Source organism: Macrobrachium nipponense, chromosome 30 (assembly GCF_015104395.2).
Source record: "Macrobrachium nipponense isolate FS-2020 chromosome 30, ASM1510439v2, whole genome shotgun sequence".
Classification (NCBI taxonomy): domain Eukaryota; kingdom Metazoa; phylum Arthropoda; class Malacostraca; order Decapoda; family Palaemonidae; genus Macrobrachium; species Macrobrachium nipponense.
In genome coordinates this window covers 71,273,939-71,289,666 of record NC_087218.1, presented here as the reverse complement: position 1 = coordinate 71,289,666, position 15,728 = coordinate 71,273,939, and the positions used below count along the sequence as shown (strand labels likewise).

General features: G+C 33.5%; 1 non-coding gene across 1 annotated transcript; it reads right to left on the bottom strand.

The window, feature by feature from the left end:
- Positions 1 to 15,165: 15,165 nt before the first annotated feature.
- Positions 15,166 to 15,238, bottom strand: Trnak-cuu (transfer RNA lysine (anticodon CUU)). The gene has a single exon. It is a non-coding gene; the product is annotated as a tRNA-Lys (tRNA).
- Between the last annotated feature and the right edge of the window lie 490 nt (positions 15,239 to 15,728).

The window sequence follows — 15,728 nt, the reverse complement described above, 5'->3', positions numbered from 1 at the left end:
GCAGCTCAATCAATTTTCATGGATTCTAAATAAACATATAACTGCAATACAGACTGCGGAATCATTTTCCTTTATTTTCAAATAGGTATTATTGAAACATTATTAATTCGATGTTAATATGTTAACTAGAGTTTTTTTAAAGGTTGCGTTCGATTTACGAATGCGGGTTGGTTAACTATACATGACCATCACGAAAAGGTATCACATCATGCCGAAAAGCACGAAACCTAAAAGTAAATAAATAAATAAAATAAAAATAAAAAAGACTATTACACAATCGAAGAAAAATACATCGAGAACTGTAAACAAAAGAATTTCCTGTATTTTCGTTTGTTCTCTCTTTGTTATCTTAAGCCATATCCTGTGTACCATGAAAAACGCCCTTTCCATTGCAAAATAAGACTACTACCAAGAAAAAGATGCACATCATTACAGGCTGCAGAATCATCTCCCTTTATTTTCAAATCGGTAATATTGAAATGTTAATGATCGATGTCAGTAATACGTTAACTATATAAGCATTATTATCGTGACCTTAATTTTTTTCATCGAAAAGGAGCATATCTTAGGAAAATTACCAAGAAGTAAAAACAAATAAAAAAAATTAAAGCGCGTAACATAACAAGAGCATAGATTTGCATTTATATGTATTTTGGAAAAGAGCTCTAATTACAAATGGCTATGGCTTGGTCATTCATGCCATGCAATAGTTTCACTATAAAGCAGCATATACTGAATTTGTAAAGGAAAATATATTCTTCTAATGAGAAAAATTTTTAACTCTGGGAGAATAGTATAAGAAACATTATATTATATTATATATATATATATATATATATATATATATATATATATATATATATATATATATATATATATATATACATATATATATATATATATATATACTATATATATAATTACATCCACACACACGTATATATACATATGCATCTAATATATATACTATATATATATATATAATATATATATATATATATATATATATATATATATATACATACTATATATATATACACATATATATATTATATAGTATATAGATATATACTTACAGCGTCAGTTACCCCTAAAAAAGAAAGCGTCAACTTACTAGATCGATATACAAATAAATCAATAGATATGAGTCACTATTCCGCAGAACATTGGACTAAACAGTGCTTGAGAGAGAGAGAGCACAGTACATATTCGAAGCGTGCTGTACTGTACAGCCATCGCCGGGACCTAGATTCGCATGCTCGAAATAAACGAACACTTGTACACTGCTATTCATAACCGGTATGACTGGATTTATAAAACACCAAACGACCTTAACTTGATATCACGTGAAACTGTGCACTTAAATGTTATTTTATTTTTACTCTGTTTGTATTTCTTTCTGCGTAGGATCATATATATATATATATAATATTATATAATATATATATATATATATAATATATATATATATATTATATTATATTATTATATATATAGATCATATTCATAAGTCATAAGTAAAATATTTCCTTGACATATAATATTTAGTTTATATACAATAAATATTTAGTGCTGAATGGTACTCAGTAAGATGGGATACATCATTACCATCAGTAAAAGAATAAAGGAATAACGTTAGCACTTGCAATAATGATTAGAAAGATGGCAAAACACACACACATATATATATTATATATATTCATTAATCATATTCAAACGTATATACATTTATATATACATACTACACACCAAAACACAAAGATACACAGGGGCAGAAATACAAAGATTACCGAGGGTCGTCTTTATAATAAACTATGTTCAATATAGTTCTTAGATATATTGCCATATAAAAGAAATCTTGGTAATTTCCTCCTAATGATGTAAGGATTAAAATACACACACAAACACACACACACACAACACACATATATATATATATATATATATATATCTATATATATATATATATATGTGTGTGTGTGTGCGTGTGTTTCTAATGTACGTATGTCTGTAAGTGTGTGTGTGTGTGTATGTATATATAGAGAGAGAGAAAGAAAAAATAAATTTCGTAAAGAGGCATTTTTTTTTTGTTCCAAAATGAGGGAAAACATTATGAAAAACGCCAAGTGTTCGATAGTACTACAATTTACCTCTTGAGGTGCAAAAACATATTCACGTTAAATTAAATCTTATAAATTTCTTTTAAAAAAAGTTATTTCCTTAAAAAATAACTAAAAATCCTAAAATAGCAAAACGGTCCAAAAACCTTTGGTAAGCAAAGTGAAAGCATACAGGGTGAGCGTGGAGAGGACTAGAATATTAGGATTGAAATGACAGGCAGATTTTTTTTTTATCTCTTTTCAACGTTTTTTACGACGATCAGTGAACGGTTCGGTCGCAGGCCAATAATAATGATTAGAATCTCGGGACTAATAATTCCCTGTAAAAGAGAAATTCTCCTACCATGGAAGCATTATCAGCCGAGACGATTGCACAAACTGTATTCATAATCAAATGATAACTTATTTCGGAAACACGTAAATAATTTACTTCATTTTACTAATTTGAATATCTGCGTTTAGAAAAAGGTGTGTGCCCGAATGTATAATTATGAATAAATTGTGTATATATAATATATATGTACATACATACATACATACATACACACACACACACATATTTATATATATATGTGTGTGTACGCTAATCACGAATATTAACTTGCAATCACATAATATATTTAAAATCCACGAAAGGAAAATGAAAAACTTAACCGGTACTAATAAGTACATATTTCATGTATGTATGTATAAATATGTATGTATGTATATATAAATATATATTTAATAATATATATCTATATATATATATATATCTATATATATATATATATATATATATATATATATCAGTCGTTTTCGAACTGCATTAGATTTTGCACGTGTATTTCGTTCATGAGTAAGCAGTGAAGATGAATACTTGGCAATGAAAGCCGGCTCGTTTATTTACTTCACCGCCCATTGCTGGGGTAGACGCCCTAAGCTTTAACTACAAGGAAACACAATCACTCATACACACATGCATCTATATTTATTATAATCATAACCGCGTTGATAAGGGAGATGAGGATGGTGGCAATTTAGAAGGGAAAAGGAGAAATAACATGTCCAAGACCACAAGGGGATTCTGGGATCCCATCCCCCCCCTCCCGACTTTATTTTTTTTTTTAACACAGAACGAAGAAGCAATATGATATCACAACTGTGTGTTCTCTTCCTCCCTTACCAATTCTTTTTTCCATCTTGTTTTACTCCTCCCAAGACCGTCGTCTCATTTTTGTATCACGTCGGTCTCAATTGTGTTGATAATCGCTGTTTCGCGTATTACCACGCCTTCCTTGTTGAAATTTTTTTTTATAACTATCTTATTATTTTAATACATGGGTGACCTTCCCTCATGGCAACTTTCCTCAGCCACTGCTCTGTGAGTGGCCATGAAACGTACATGGTAGAATGATAAAAGGGTCTTTATAAACTTGCAATAAACCTCTGGCATCCGATGAACGCCTCCAAACGCGCTTTGAATTTTAAGGGATCGCAACAAAAATAATAATAATAATAATACAACGGGTTACGTCACATAAACTACGACTGTCTACTGTCTTTATCAACAGTCCTGCTCCCATCTGCTAAACAGATAAAATACTAGTAATATAAAAATAAAATGAAAGTACTAAGAAATGTAAAATATACGAATGAAAGAATTTCCAAGGAAGGAGGAGCTAATGTAAACATCCCAAGGCTATCAAAGATAGCGATAGTCTTCCAAGGATAACAAAGATATTGCTTCACTTCCTAGGATGAGCTGAGCGGTGATGACGCCAGCTCTTCACCAACCCATCATGTGCGTCTTACAATAATTAATCAACAATGTTATGGACCTGATTAGGAAGGAAAGTAATACTACAATTTGAAAAAAAAAGAGCATCAGAAGGTTAGGAATGGATGGGACACACAATTCTTATCTTGAAAAACCTAATATAAAAAAACACATAAAATCATATGGAAATGTAAGAGTTATGATGTCTAAGACTATCGGAGGTAATTTTCTTAATAATTCCGATATATTATCCAAATATTTTATGTCCAATATATAAGTACTAAATAGCAAACGACTATCACCCAAGTAGGCATTTCCACTGTTGACTGATTGTAAATTTATCACCCAAGTAGGCATTTCCACTGTTGACTGACTGGAAATTTATCATCCAAGTAGGCATTTCCACTGTTGACTGATTGTAAATTACCTGCCGTCAAAATGGCTAAGTTCACTAGTGACGACGGGGTATTTCAGCGACCTACCAGACTGTCAAATAAATTAGGTCCTAGTCAACAACCAGAGAAAATTTAACAGCACCTCTCTTTCAGCTTCACAAACATGTCTGGTGTTCTAATATGAGGAAACTTGGTATATAACCTGTACTTGCCGTAGACAAAACCACATTATAAGAATGACAAAACCAAATTATCAGACCATCTTAATCCTTCACAGCTGCCACCACAACGACCAAAGGAACAGCAGTCTTCAAGCATTAAAAAGCAATGACCTTTATTTCTGAACATTTGTAAGATTACAGGTTGCATTGACAAGATTATTCACACTCAATAAAAATTTCACAGAAGTATACGTGATAAAGATAAATAAGGCATCCACACACAAAATGTTAAATACATGAGAAGTATTGTCCTTATACATTGCAGTGACAAATAAGAAGAGGTTGGCTAAAGTAATTCCGATCACTCTATACCATTGTTTTTTAAAGTGTGATCCGCGGACGCCCCGGGGTCCGAGGAATGTTCCAAGGGGTCCTCAGGATAATGTGAGGAGGAAGCGTTTCTGTTAAGTTGACTAAAATTTGTGTGCAAAATTAATAATGTTGTGAAAGCTATTTTAAGTAAAATGTAAACATTTATGTTGAAGGTAAGCCATTAATAAATAATTCAGTAGCAATTTTAGTACTATATATATTATACCCTGAGAACACTTTTAGACACAAGAGGGAAATTATCATAATAAGGGGTCCACTACATAAAGTAATTTTAATAAAAGGGGTCTGCTGCACAAGAAAGTTTAAGAAACACTGCTCTATACATATGGCAACTTGTATACAGTCACAGTGTTTTTGTTTAGAATGAAAAACACGAGCCAAGTAGTCAATCAGTACATCATTAAAAGCCGCAGAAAACCGACTTCAGGGAAACGTGAACATCTTTTGTATATACAGACGTATTTACTGTATCGGGACCTAATGATCCTATAAATCTTATAATCCAGTCCTAAACCAACGCCTTATCATTCTGTAAAAAAAAAAAAAAAAAAAAAAAAAAAAATTAAGTCTGTCCTACACTTACAGTTTATCGAGTGGTGCTACACAAATATTTCTTATGCATGTGCCAGGTCATTAAAGCCATATTTTAAATGCAGTGATGGATTTTTCTAAGCTAATTACAGCTCAATTAACGAGGCGAATAGTATAGCTGCGTAGCAATAAACCGACACCAGGATGCATTGTAAACAATCACGTAGGTAGAAGTGAAGAGGTGTTCCATTTTGATTTTCATTTATTTTCAAGTAATGACTGACACGGCTACAAAATTTAGTGTTTCACAGAGAAAACAATGCTTATAAGTGGAAAGGCTCGAAGGAAGACGGAAAGCGGAAGGGAAAGGAAGAGGTAATTTGTCGTGAAAACACAAAGATCGTCACTTACTCTAGTACCTCCGCACTGAAGACGTGACATTTGGTACCAGTCAACAGAATCTTTAAATAATAGTTAAAAAATAACAATGCATAACCTCATATTCCTTTGTTTGAACAATGGTCTAAGGATAATGAGCCCTATTCATTTTTTATTTATCTTTTTTTTTTTTTACTTTTCTCTAACCCCTGACTCCTATACAAGCACACAGAATGAAAGCACTTTGATCTGTTTCGGGACGATACGCTGCGTTTCGAGGGTCGGAACTTGCCATCTTAGCCATATCTTACATTGCCGTCAGTTCTGACAGCGTGCATCTCAACCCTCTTGCATATTACCTTCATTTTTATCAAAATGACACACTTGTATAAACTAAAGAGGCAATAACGTACTCTCAAGCTACAATGAAACTCGGACCTTGAGCACAAGCCAGCGCTTTCTCTCTAATCGGTCTTGATTAGGGGAAGTGTCAATGATGCATTCGAAGTATGCTCGGATTTCCTACAAGTTTCCTGAAAGTAGGACAAAGTGCGAGAAGGAAGGAATAACCACTATTCAGATCGAGATATATAGGTCACTCAGGTGACGAAAACCTGTGTTGTGAACCTGCTGCCGCAGCCATTCACAACAACCTCTACGGTCGAGTCGCATGTTTGTGCTACATGTGACAACACAGCATATGTTTTTCGCCCTATTTTTGCAGGATGTTTTAACAGTGAGCAATATAGCAAAACTGCGCGCCAAGTATGCTATTTACTGACAGTAAAATCAAACAAGTCTCCAAGTGCCATATAGCAGACCTCAGCAACAAAGTTTGGGAGCACCTGTCTCTTGACACCTGTCTCTTGACACCTGTCTCCAAAGTCTTCTACCCTATTTTACGTTGTACGTGCTCGCCTACCGATTCGGTAGTCCGGAGTTCGATTCCCAGCTCAACGTGGAATCAGAGGAATTTATTTCTGGTGATTAGAAATTCGGATCCTACAATAAGCTGTAGGTCCCGTTGCTAGGTAACCAATTGGTTCCCAGCCACGTAAAAATAGCTAATCCTTCGGGCCATTCCGAGGAGAGCTGTTAATCAGATCAGTGGTCTGGTTAAACTAAGATATATACTTAACTTTGAACAGTGCGTATCATATATATATCTTATAATATATATATATATATATATATATATATATATATATATATATATATATATATATATATATATAAAGCAAAATAACAGTATCATATCTCACCTCAGAAAAACATTGTTGTTACCTCCTCCTCTTCCTGTATGATAATTTCCAAAATACGAAAATGAAGGAGGAAACTCTCTAGATTTACACTGTTCACTGAAACGTCGGCAAGACAACCGGATCGTATGACCATAAAACTCCACAGGAAACCAAACATAAAACAGATCCAGCTTCAGCTGATATGTTCTTAAGTCTATTCAGATGAAGCTTGGTTTACACTGAACACTTAGACGGCCGAGGATGGTAGATTATAACCTTAGCAACGTGGCAAGATAAGAATTTGTGATACCGAAAAAGAGCATCTTGCGTTTTCAGCGTCACGTTTAATAACGTAATAAGTCATTATCGCACACAAATTATGATCTCAACTCATTACACTCTTTTATCTTCCCTTAACCGGGTCCGATGTGACATGAAGTTATCGACATCTTATCACAATTAAATGGAGGAGAATTTCAAGCTGTAGCCTCGATACAGATTCTCCGCTGAAGTGTTTTGTGCGGCTCTCTTTGGCTTTATCAGGAAAGACTTCCAAACAAGGACGGGTCTCTGCAAGTTTACTTACTCAAATTCATACGAAACAAGGCAAGAAGTCATGAACTTTCCAAGAAAACTTGCAGAGAAAAGAATGGTCAAAAGGGAAACCAACGAAACATAACACAGAGAGGAAATATATATTAAACATATAAAAAACAAATGAACAGTTGAATAAACACACCCCAACGGATATTAACAGCAGTTAAAAAGTCAGGAAATTGAAAGCAAAGGGGAGTGGCGCTAATTAAAGTGGCATCAAGGTGATTAATGTATTAACGTCCTCAGTTAGTGTTCAGGTCTGCACGTGTAGGATGATTCTTTATTTTTCCGTACAGGGCAGATCCTTTGAGGCTTGGACGAGGTCACGTAACGTTAGCTTGTCAGAAGAATATACTCTTCCCAATATATGAGCGTAAATGGGGAATAGTAAGTGACATCACAAATGGACTTTTCCTTTCAAACGTTTGCAATTATTATCATTATTAATATTATTATTATTATGATGATTATTATTATATTTCAGTAGATGAAACCAATTTACATGGAACAAGCGCACAGGGGCCAATGACTTGAAATTCAAGCTTCCAAAGAAAGGTAGTTTCAACCTCTCATAGCAGACCCACACTGCAGCAGTAATTGATCATGATAGAGAGAGACAGTGATTTTTCCTCGTCCCGTGAGAGGAGCGAACCCCCAACGTCTGAGTGGCATACAACGACACTAACCACTATACCAGCGGACCAGCTGCTTCTTTGTCACAAGGAACGTCACAATTAGTCAAAGATCAATTTTCACGAAAAGTGTATCAATGACGAGCATCAAAACTCGCGAGGTACGGATCTGAATAGTGGGGGCGGGGGTGGTGGTGGTGGTGGGGGTGCGGGGGCCTTTGCAGAGGTTTGTAGTTTATCAACACATTCACATTTTATTTTACTATGTGAAAATGACAGCGAATTATTAAAAGCACTTACTAATACGAAATAAATATGTGCACATTGTAAATATAAAACACACACACAAATATATATATATTATATATATAGTATATTATATATATATATATATATATATATATATATATATGTATATATATACATACATACTACATAAAATTCGAGATAATCTTTGCTTTAGAGAAGCTAGTCTAATTTCACTTATTTACAAGACAAAAATATTTATAAAAATAATGATTGTTTCACGGACCTCATTGTGACCCACTTAATTGTTTTTTTAGCCTCACATTTATACCAGACTTTAAAATCAAGCAATGAGATTCACCTTGGCCATACATCCCTCAATTTCTACAAATATTAATATGAAGCACCTCCTTTTCCATGCTCCTTCTGCTTGGGATTTCGTTTCACAGACCTTTCGTTTATATATAAAATATCTGGCGCGTTTCCATCTCCACGAATAAAGGGAAACTTATAAAAAGGACAAAAATATTTGCCACGAGAAAGGGGCTCTTAAAGTAAGGCGACATCTATTAGCATATCCTAGATGAGTTCGATTTTATACATACACACACACACACACACACACACACATATATATATATATATATATATATAATATATATATATATATATATATATATTAATTATATATATATGTGTGTGTGTGTGTGTGTGTGTGTATGTAAATATATATATATATATATATATATATATATATATATATATATATATATAATATATATTGAGCGAGAAGAGAGAGAGAGAGAGAGAGAGAGAGAGTTACGAGTAAGAATGCCAAAACAAAGTCCTGTTCTTGTTGTAGTATAATGGTATTCTTAGGTACATGGTCACACAAAGTGGAGAAGGCAATAGGATTACAACGTTATCCTAAGATATTTGTCGATAAAAAGGAAGTACCTCTTTAGCCATTTTTTTTAAACGTGTAAAGTAACGTAAATGTGATAATACATACGTAAGCACATACATAACACGCACATACACACATGTATGTTGTATGCATGAATATATATATATATATATATATATATATATATATATATATATATATATATATATATATATATATATATATATATATTGCAAGCACAAAGCCACATATATATATATATATATATATATATATATATATATATATATATATATATATATATATATATATATATATTGCACAAGCACAGAGCCACAATAACCGAAGGGCACTATTCTCCATTCATACGAATCAGACATCTAGGTCAATGAGTTTCTTTCTTGCTGTTTGAGCCAAATACCAGAGAACAATTCTATTTTAGCACTTCACTGTATACAATACGAGCATAAATTCTAAAGAAGAAACAAAATTCAGGAAATCCTCACATTGTGTCGTGTCCGACCTATATTTTCTTAGGCCAATGAGTACTTGTTTCCCAAACATGCCAGTTTAGATGCAAGAGCTTAATTTCCTGGGAATGACAAGCGATATTTAGGGCTAAGTAATAATGGAAATTTTACTCGTTCTCTCTCTTCCTTCCCTTTATACTGGAAATTTTACTCTCTCACTCTCTCTCTCTCTCTCTCTCTCTCTCTCTCTCTCTCTCTCTCTCCCAAACCTGAAACAAATCCATGCATGAAAAGAATGCCTTTCATCATTCATCAGGAAAAGCAAAGATAATGAAGATTGTCAGTAATGATAAAAACTCAAATCTCTCGTTCATTTTCTCTCTCTTAAACAAATTTGAGAAAAAGACTAGGTCACAGAAGAAGAGAATACACGATGTCCAACATTCAAGTAAAACTACGTAACACAGTTTAAAATAACTGCGAAGAAAAAGTGTAAATTAGAACATCAGCATTGACCTCGACCATTAGTTTACCTTTCAACTGAAGTAATAAAAACCCTGGTGTGTTGCGAGTACAGTCGTAATTTAAGGTCTTGTTTGTTTGTTTGTTTGCTTAAGTTCTACATAACAGCAAACACATGAAAACCTGCGACGAATCGCGCCTCTTCCCAAAAGCAACCGACTGAAAAGACGAGAGAAAATCCTAAACGTCAGTAATAAAAGAAAATTATTATAATGATGAGGATGATGATGATGATGACGATGATTATTATTATTATTATTATTTTATTATTATTATTATTATCATTATTAGGTGAAACCTATTAACATGGAACAAGCGCACATGGGCCACTGCCTTGATATTTAAGCTCCCAAAGAGAGCTTAAATATCACTGCACCAGTAACTGATTACAAATACAGAGCCCGAGATTCTTCATCGCCCCGGGGAGGCGCAAACCCGCGACATCTTAGCGTCTTTCCACGACACTACCACCATACCATAACAGAAATTGGAGTAATAAAATAATACCGACGTCGTTCAATAAAAGGTCAACGAAATGGACATCGTTCAAGTCTTCAGCTGGAAAGGATCTAAAAATAAGAGTTAAACAATGAGTTTGAACTGAATACAGAATCTAGGCCAACGGCCACGCACTGAGAACTATAAGGGCATTCTGCGCTGAAACGGAAATTGACAGTAAAAGGTCTAAAAGGTGTAACAGGAGGAAAATCTTACAGTATACACACACACACACACACATACACACACACATATATATATATACACACACACATACTACATAAGTGATATAAATGAATATAATATATATATATATAGAGAGGATTTTCAGTTCCTAGAGTACACACACACACACACACACACACACACGCACGCACACACACACACACACACACACACACACACATATATATATATATATATATATATCTATATATATATCCTACATGAGTGTATATAAATGAATATATAAAATATATATATATATATATATATATATATATATATATATATATATATATATATATATATATATATATAGAAAATTTTCAGTTCCTAGAGCTATGAACTGTTCTTTTACCAAAACCTAATCTTACGTCGAAAAAACTTTTGATTAGATAAAGTACATAATGTTTTTTTGCTAAGCATTGAATACAGGGCGCTTGACTAAAAGATTATCTTTCTTAAAGTCTGATAAAAGTCATCAAATCACATTGCGATATAATTGAAAATTCCCCGGTCACTTAAGGCCGCCACTAACGTTCAGTTATACCTGAGCACTGAGCAGTTACGCTTGTGCAGGCAAAACTAAACGCTGGTAGGTTCGGTTTTTGCCTATGTAATCATAACTGCGCAGGTATAACTGAACGTTAGTAGTGTCCTCAAGGTTACTGTATAAAACGGGTAATTTTTGCACAGCCTCGAATACGTACACACGTGTAATATATATATATATATATATATATATATATGTATGTATATATATATATATATATATATATATATATATATATATATATAGATATATTCTATCATATATATATATATATATATTATATATATATATATATCTAGATATATATATATACACGTATATATACATAATACACACATTCTAATATGTCTATATATATATATATATATATATATATATACATAATACACATTCTAATATGTATATATATATATATATATATTATATATATATATATATATATATATATATATACACACACACACACACACATATATATAATTAATATTATATATATTATTAAATAATATATATATAGTACTAATAATAGTACTATAATATACATAATATAACACTTCAATTATATAGGTGTCTCGCCAACGAAAATTAAAATAAATACGCTATATTTTTATTAGAAATAATTTTTCTGTACTGTTTAACATACACATTATTTATTCTTTACATTTACATTTTCATTCGAATAAATAAATCATAAATATTCTATCCTAAAATTCCCGTAACTTTCACTCAACGCGAAACACCTTTTTCAGACCCTTTTAGGGTTTCCTACCCCACCCCACCCCCCACTCCCAACAATAACAAAGTAGTTTGTAGGCTTACTCCCCGAGTAAGCAAAAACCAGCCACCTTCATAAAGTGGAGGCAGACGGGTTTCTTCACTTGACAAGCGTGTATCATAAAGACAATAACGAAAGCGAGAGAAAAAAGGAACCTGGTTCATATTGAGATGAAGCTGACAAATGTAATTTCTAGGTCGTCTTACTCTTCAGTTCCAAATTTCCAACCACATTTTCCTCGTGACAACGCGATTGGTGGGGAAAAACAACCAAACAGCTTTGTGGAGAATGTTTCTGTATATCTTTTTTTCATAATGTCTTTCGCTGCAGAGACGCCAGAATATTAGTTACATTTGTCAAAATCCGTCATATAAAGTTTACGGAGAATAGCCAACCACACAGGATGTTTATGAAACAAATTAACCAATGACAAAACGTCCCAAGTTCTCGTGACACCAAAATATATTTTGTAAACTAAGTCCATCAATAACAGAAATCTATGTTGCTGTCATGCAATGATGTTTTTTTTTTAGAGCAAATGAATTAGAAACTGCAATCAATGATATTGCCACAGCAGGTTTCATGCAGAATAGTTTAATCAACAGGTAACTTTGTTGCTGTCATGCCAAGATATCTACGACGAAAATGTATCAACAAAAAGCGTCTATCCAAAATAAACTCGCTCAAAAACATAATATACTTCCGCGATGTCTTGTTTCTAAAGAGCTGTCCATCGTAGTTAAAAGAAAAATAATAATAACACAGGCATTATTATTCGTGAGACAAGAAAAATTCCAGGCTTTAAAGTGAAGCGTCTAAGGAAGTCGGTGCTTCCTAGAGATGGACATGCCTCAAGTACGACAGGAAAAAAAAAAAAAAAAATATGATGATGCGGAAGACATGAAGAGTAATTTGAAAACTGATGATGGGGAAAGAAAGCGAGATTATGAAAATTTACAGCTTACAAGGTAAAACGGGGCGATGCTTCCTCAATGATAAATTTTTACATCACGAACGGTTTTAAAAAATGAGGAAAAGATAACTTTCAAGAAAACTACTCAACTGGAAAAAACTGTGAAGGCAGAATGCAACTGGCAAAGTAACATCCTACGGAGAAGTAAATACTAGATGAAAACAATAAGATCTAAAATTAAATGAGATCTAAAATTAAGAACACCATACAAAAGGCTTCATAAAGAGGTTACGACAGTGAGGTGAGTCAGCCGTGACAGACGTTGTATAATTAACTTTCCATGTCAATCAAAATGAGGTAATATGCGAGGACTCTGAAGGAAAGAAGGGATGAAAGAAAGAGTAACTAAACATATAATTAACCAAGCGCAAAAAATTCTCTTAACACTTTTTTTTGTCAAGACTGGCAAAAAGATAATACGTTAATCAGGAAGACGACGCGAAGGAGACGACAAAAAATCGCTTGGGGAAAACGTAAAAAGAAAACCCGAAGACCCCAGTGACTGGTATGTTATGACACTTTCTTTTAAAGCTGCAATGGAGTTATTTTACTGTTAAAGGAGAGGTCTAAATACCATAATTTTACACTGAGGTTCTGGGTAAAAAAGACAAGCATCAATTTGATCTTCGTCCATATATTACAGCAGTATGCTGTGATATCTAATCATTGCCTATAAAAATGGCGCAGCATTTCATAATACATTTCATCCACTAAACACTTGGCTCCACCAACCCTATGGCAGCTCCACCCTTGAAAATTTAAACGAACGATAGGATAAGAAGAAGAAAATTATACATAATGGCACCCCATTTACGATAAATACACCACCATACGAAAAAATACAAGCGTTTTTTACGCTAATCTCATCTAGGGTGAATCATTCGAGGGCTGTGAGCCTTATAATCAACGGTGATTTGACTTAATTAAAACAAATGAGACTTAAATCTGTTGCAAGATCCTCGTTCAAGCTCCAGATACGAAGTAAGACGCAAATTATACAAGTTCTATTCTTAGTCCTCAGATTGAGTGATTTAGAGGTCTTCGGTATAGGTAATGCAAGAAACATTCAAGAAGTTGAAATAATTATAGATTGTTACCGTAGCTGTAATTGATGATTATCCTCTACATTTATACTAATCAGAGAGAGAGAGAGAGAGAGAGAGAGAGAGAGAGAGAGAGAGAGAGAGAGAGAGAGAGAGAGAGAGAGTATACCATTATGTTCTTTAGAAAGTGAAGATTCTACTGCACGGCAATGATATTATCATTGGTATTCATAAGGAGCATACATTTAATACAGAAAAAGATAAAAGCCCACGTAATCCTAATGAGGGCTTAAAACAGCATGTTTCTAAGAAATGTCAAATAAAAATAAAGAAAATATACATACATACAAACACATATATATGTAAGCGAATACCACAGGAAAATGATAGTCAGAAATCCAAGCGCTTTAGTCTGTACTAAGACGTTGTCAAGGAGGTCAATTAGCTCCTTGACAATGTCTTAGTAAAGACGAAAGCGCTTGGATTTCTGACTATCATTTTCCTGTGGTATTCGCTTATTTAATGAAGTCACGTGCATCTACTGTGATTTTTTAAGCACTTATATGTGTGTGTATTTAATGACAAACTAGCTAATGATATAGTAAAGAAATAAAAACCTAGAAAAATTATATAGTAAGAAAGGAAAACCTAGAAATAAAAATAAGCAAAGATTATTTGCTTTACTTAGGACAAATTAACAACAAAGGGCTTACAAGCGCAGAGGGGTCTTAAACATAGAAAAGACGTAACGCCCAACGTGGGGCTCGAACCCACGACCCCGAGATTAAGAGTCTCGTGCTCTACCGACTGAGCTAGCCGGGCTTCTATAACCCAGTATCCCGTATTGAGAGACATTACGAAATGGGACAAGGCGGAATTTCATGCGGAATTCGGGGTGTACAGAATAATACCAGAGCCAGTACATGCAGAAACAGGTAACTGTAAAGTTACAGTTTGTCACGTAACTGTCGTCAAATTTGTATGTTTTGTCAGGGGATATTTGCCAGCGTAAAAGTATGTCTTATGTCACGGAATATTTGCCAGTAAAGAGTACAAGAATTATACGCTAAACGAGTGCAGAAAAACTCCTTACTCTGAATGTTTTTCAAGTTTATTTTTTTGTCAAGTTAGATGTATCCTCGTAGGCTTATTCAAACATTTAAAAAGACGGTAAAACTCGCACACTTCGCCCTCAACTTGAAACTAAAATGCCTGCTTTCTCACGATTCTAGACCTCGGTATCCCAAGACGAACATCACCTACCTAAATCGATTAATTAAAAGTACTAACTACAAAGGGAAAAGGTGGTGGA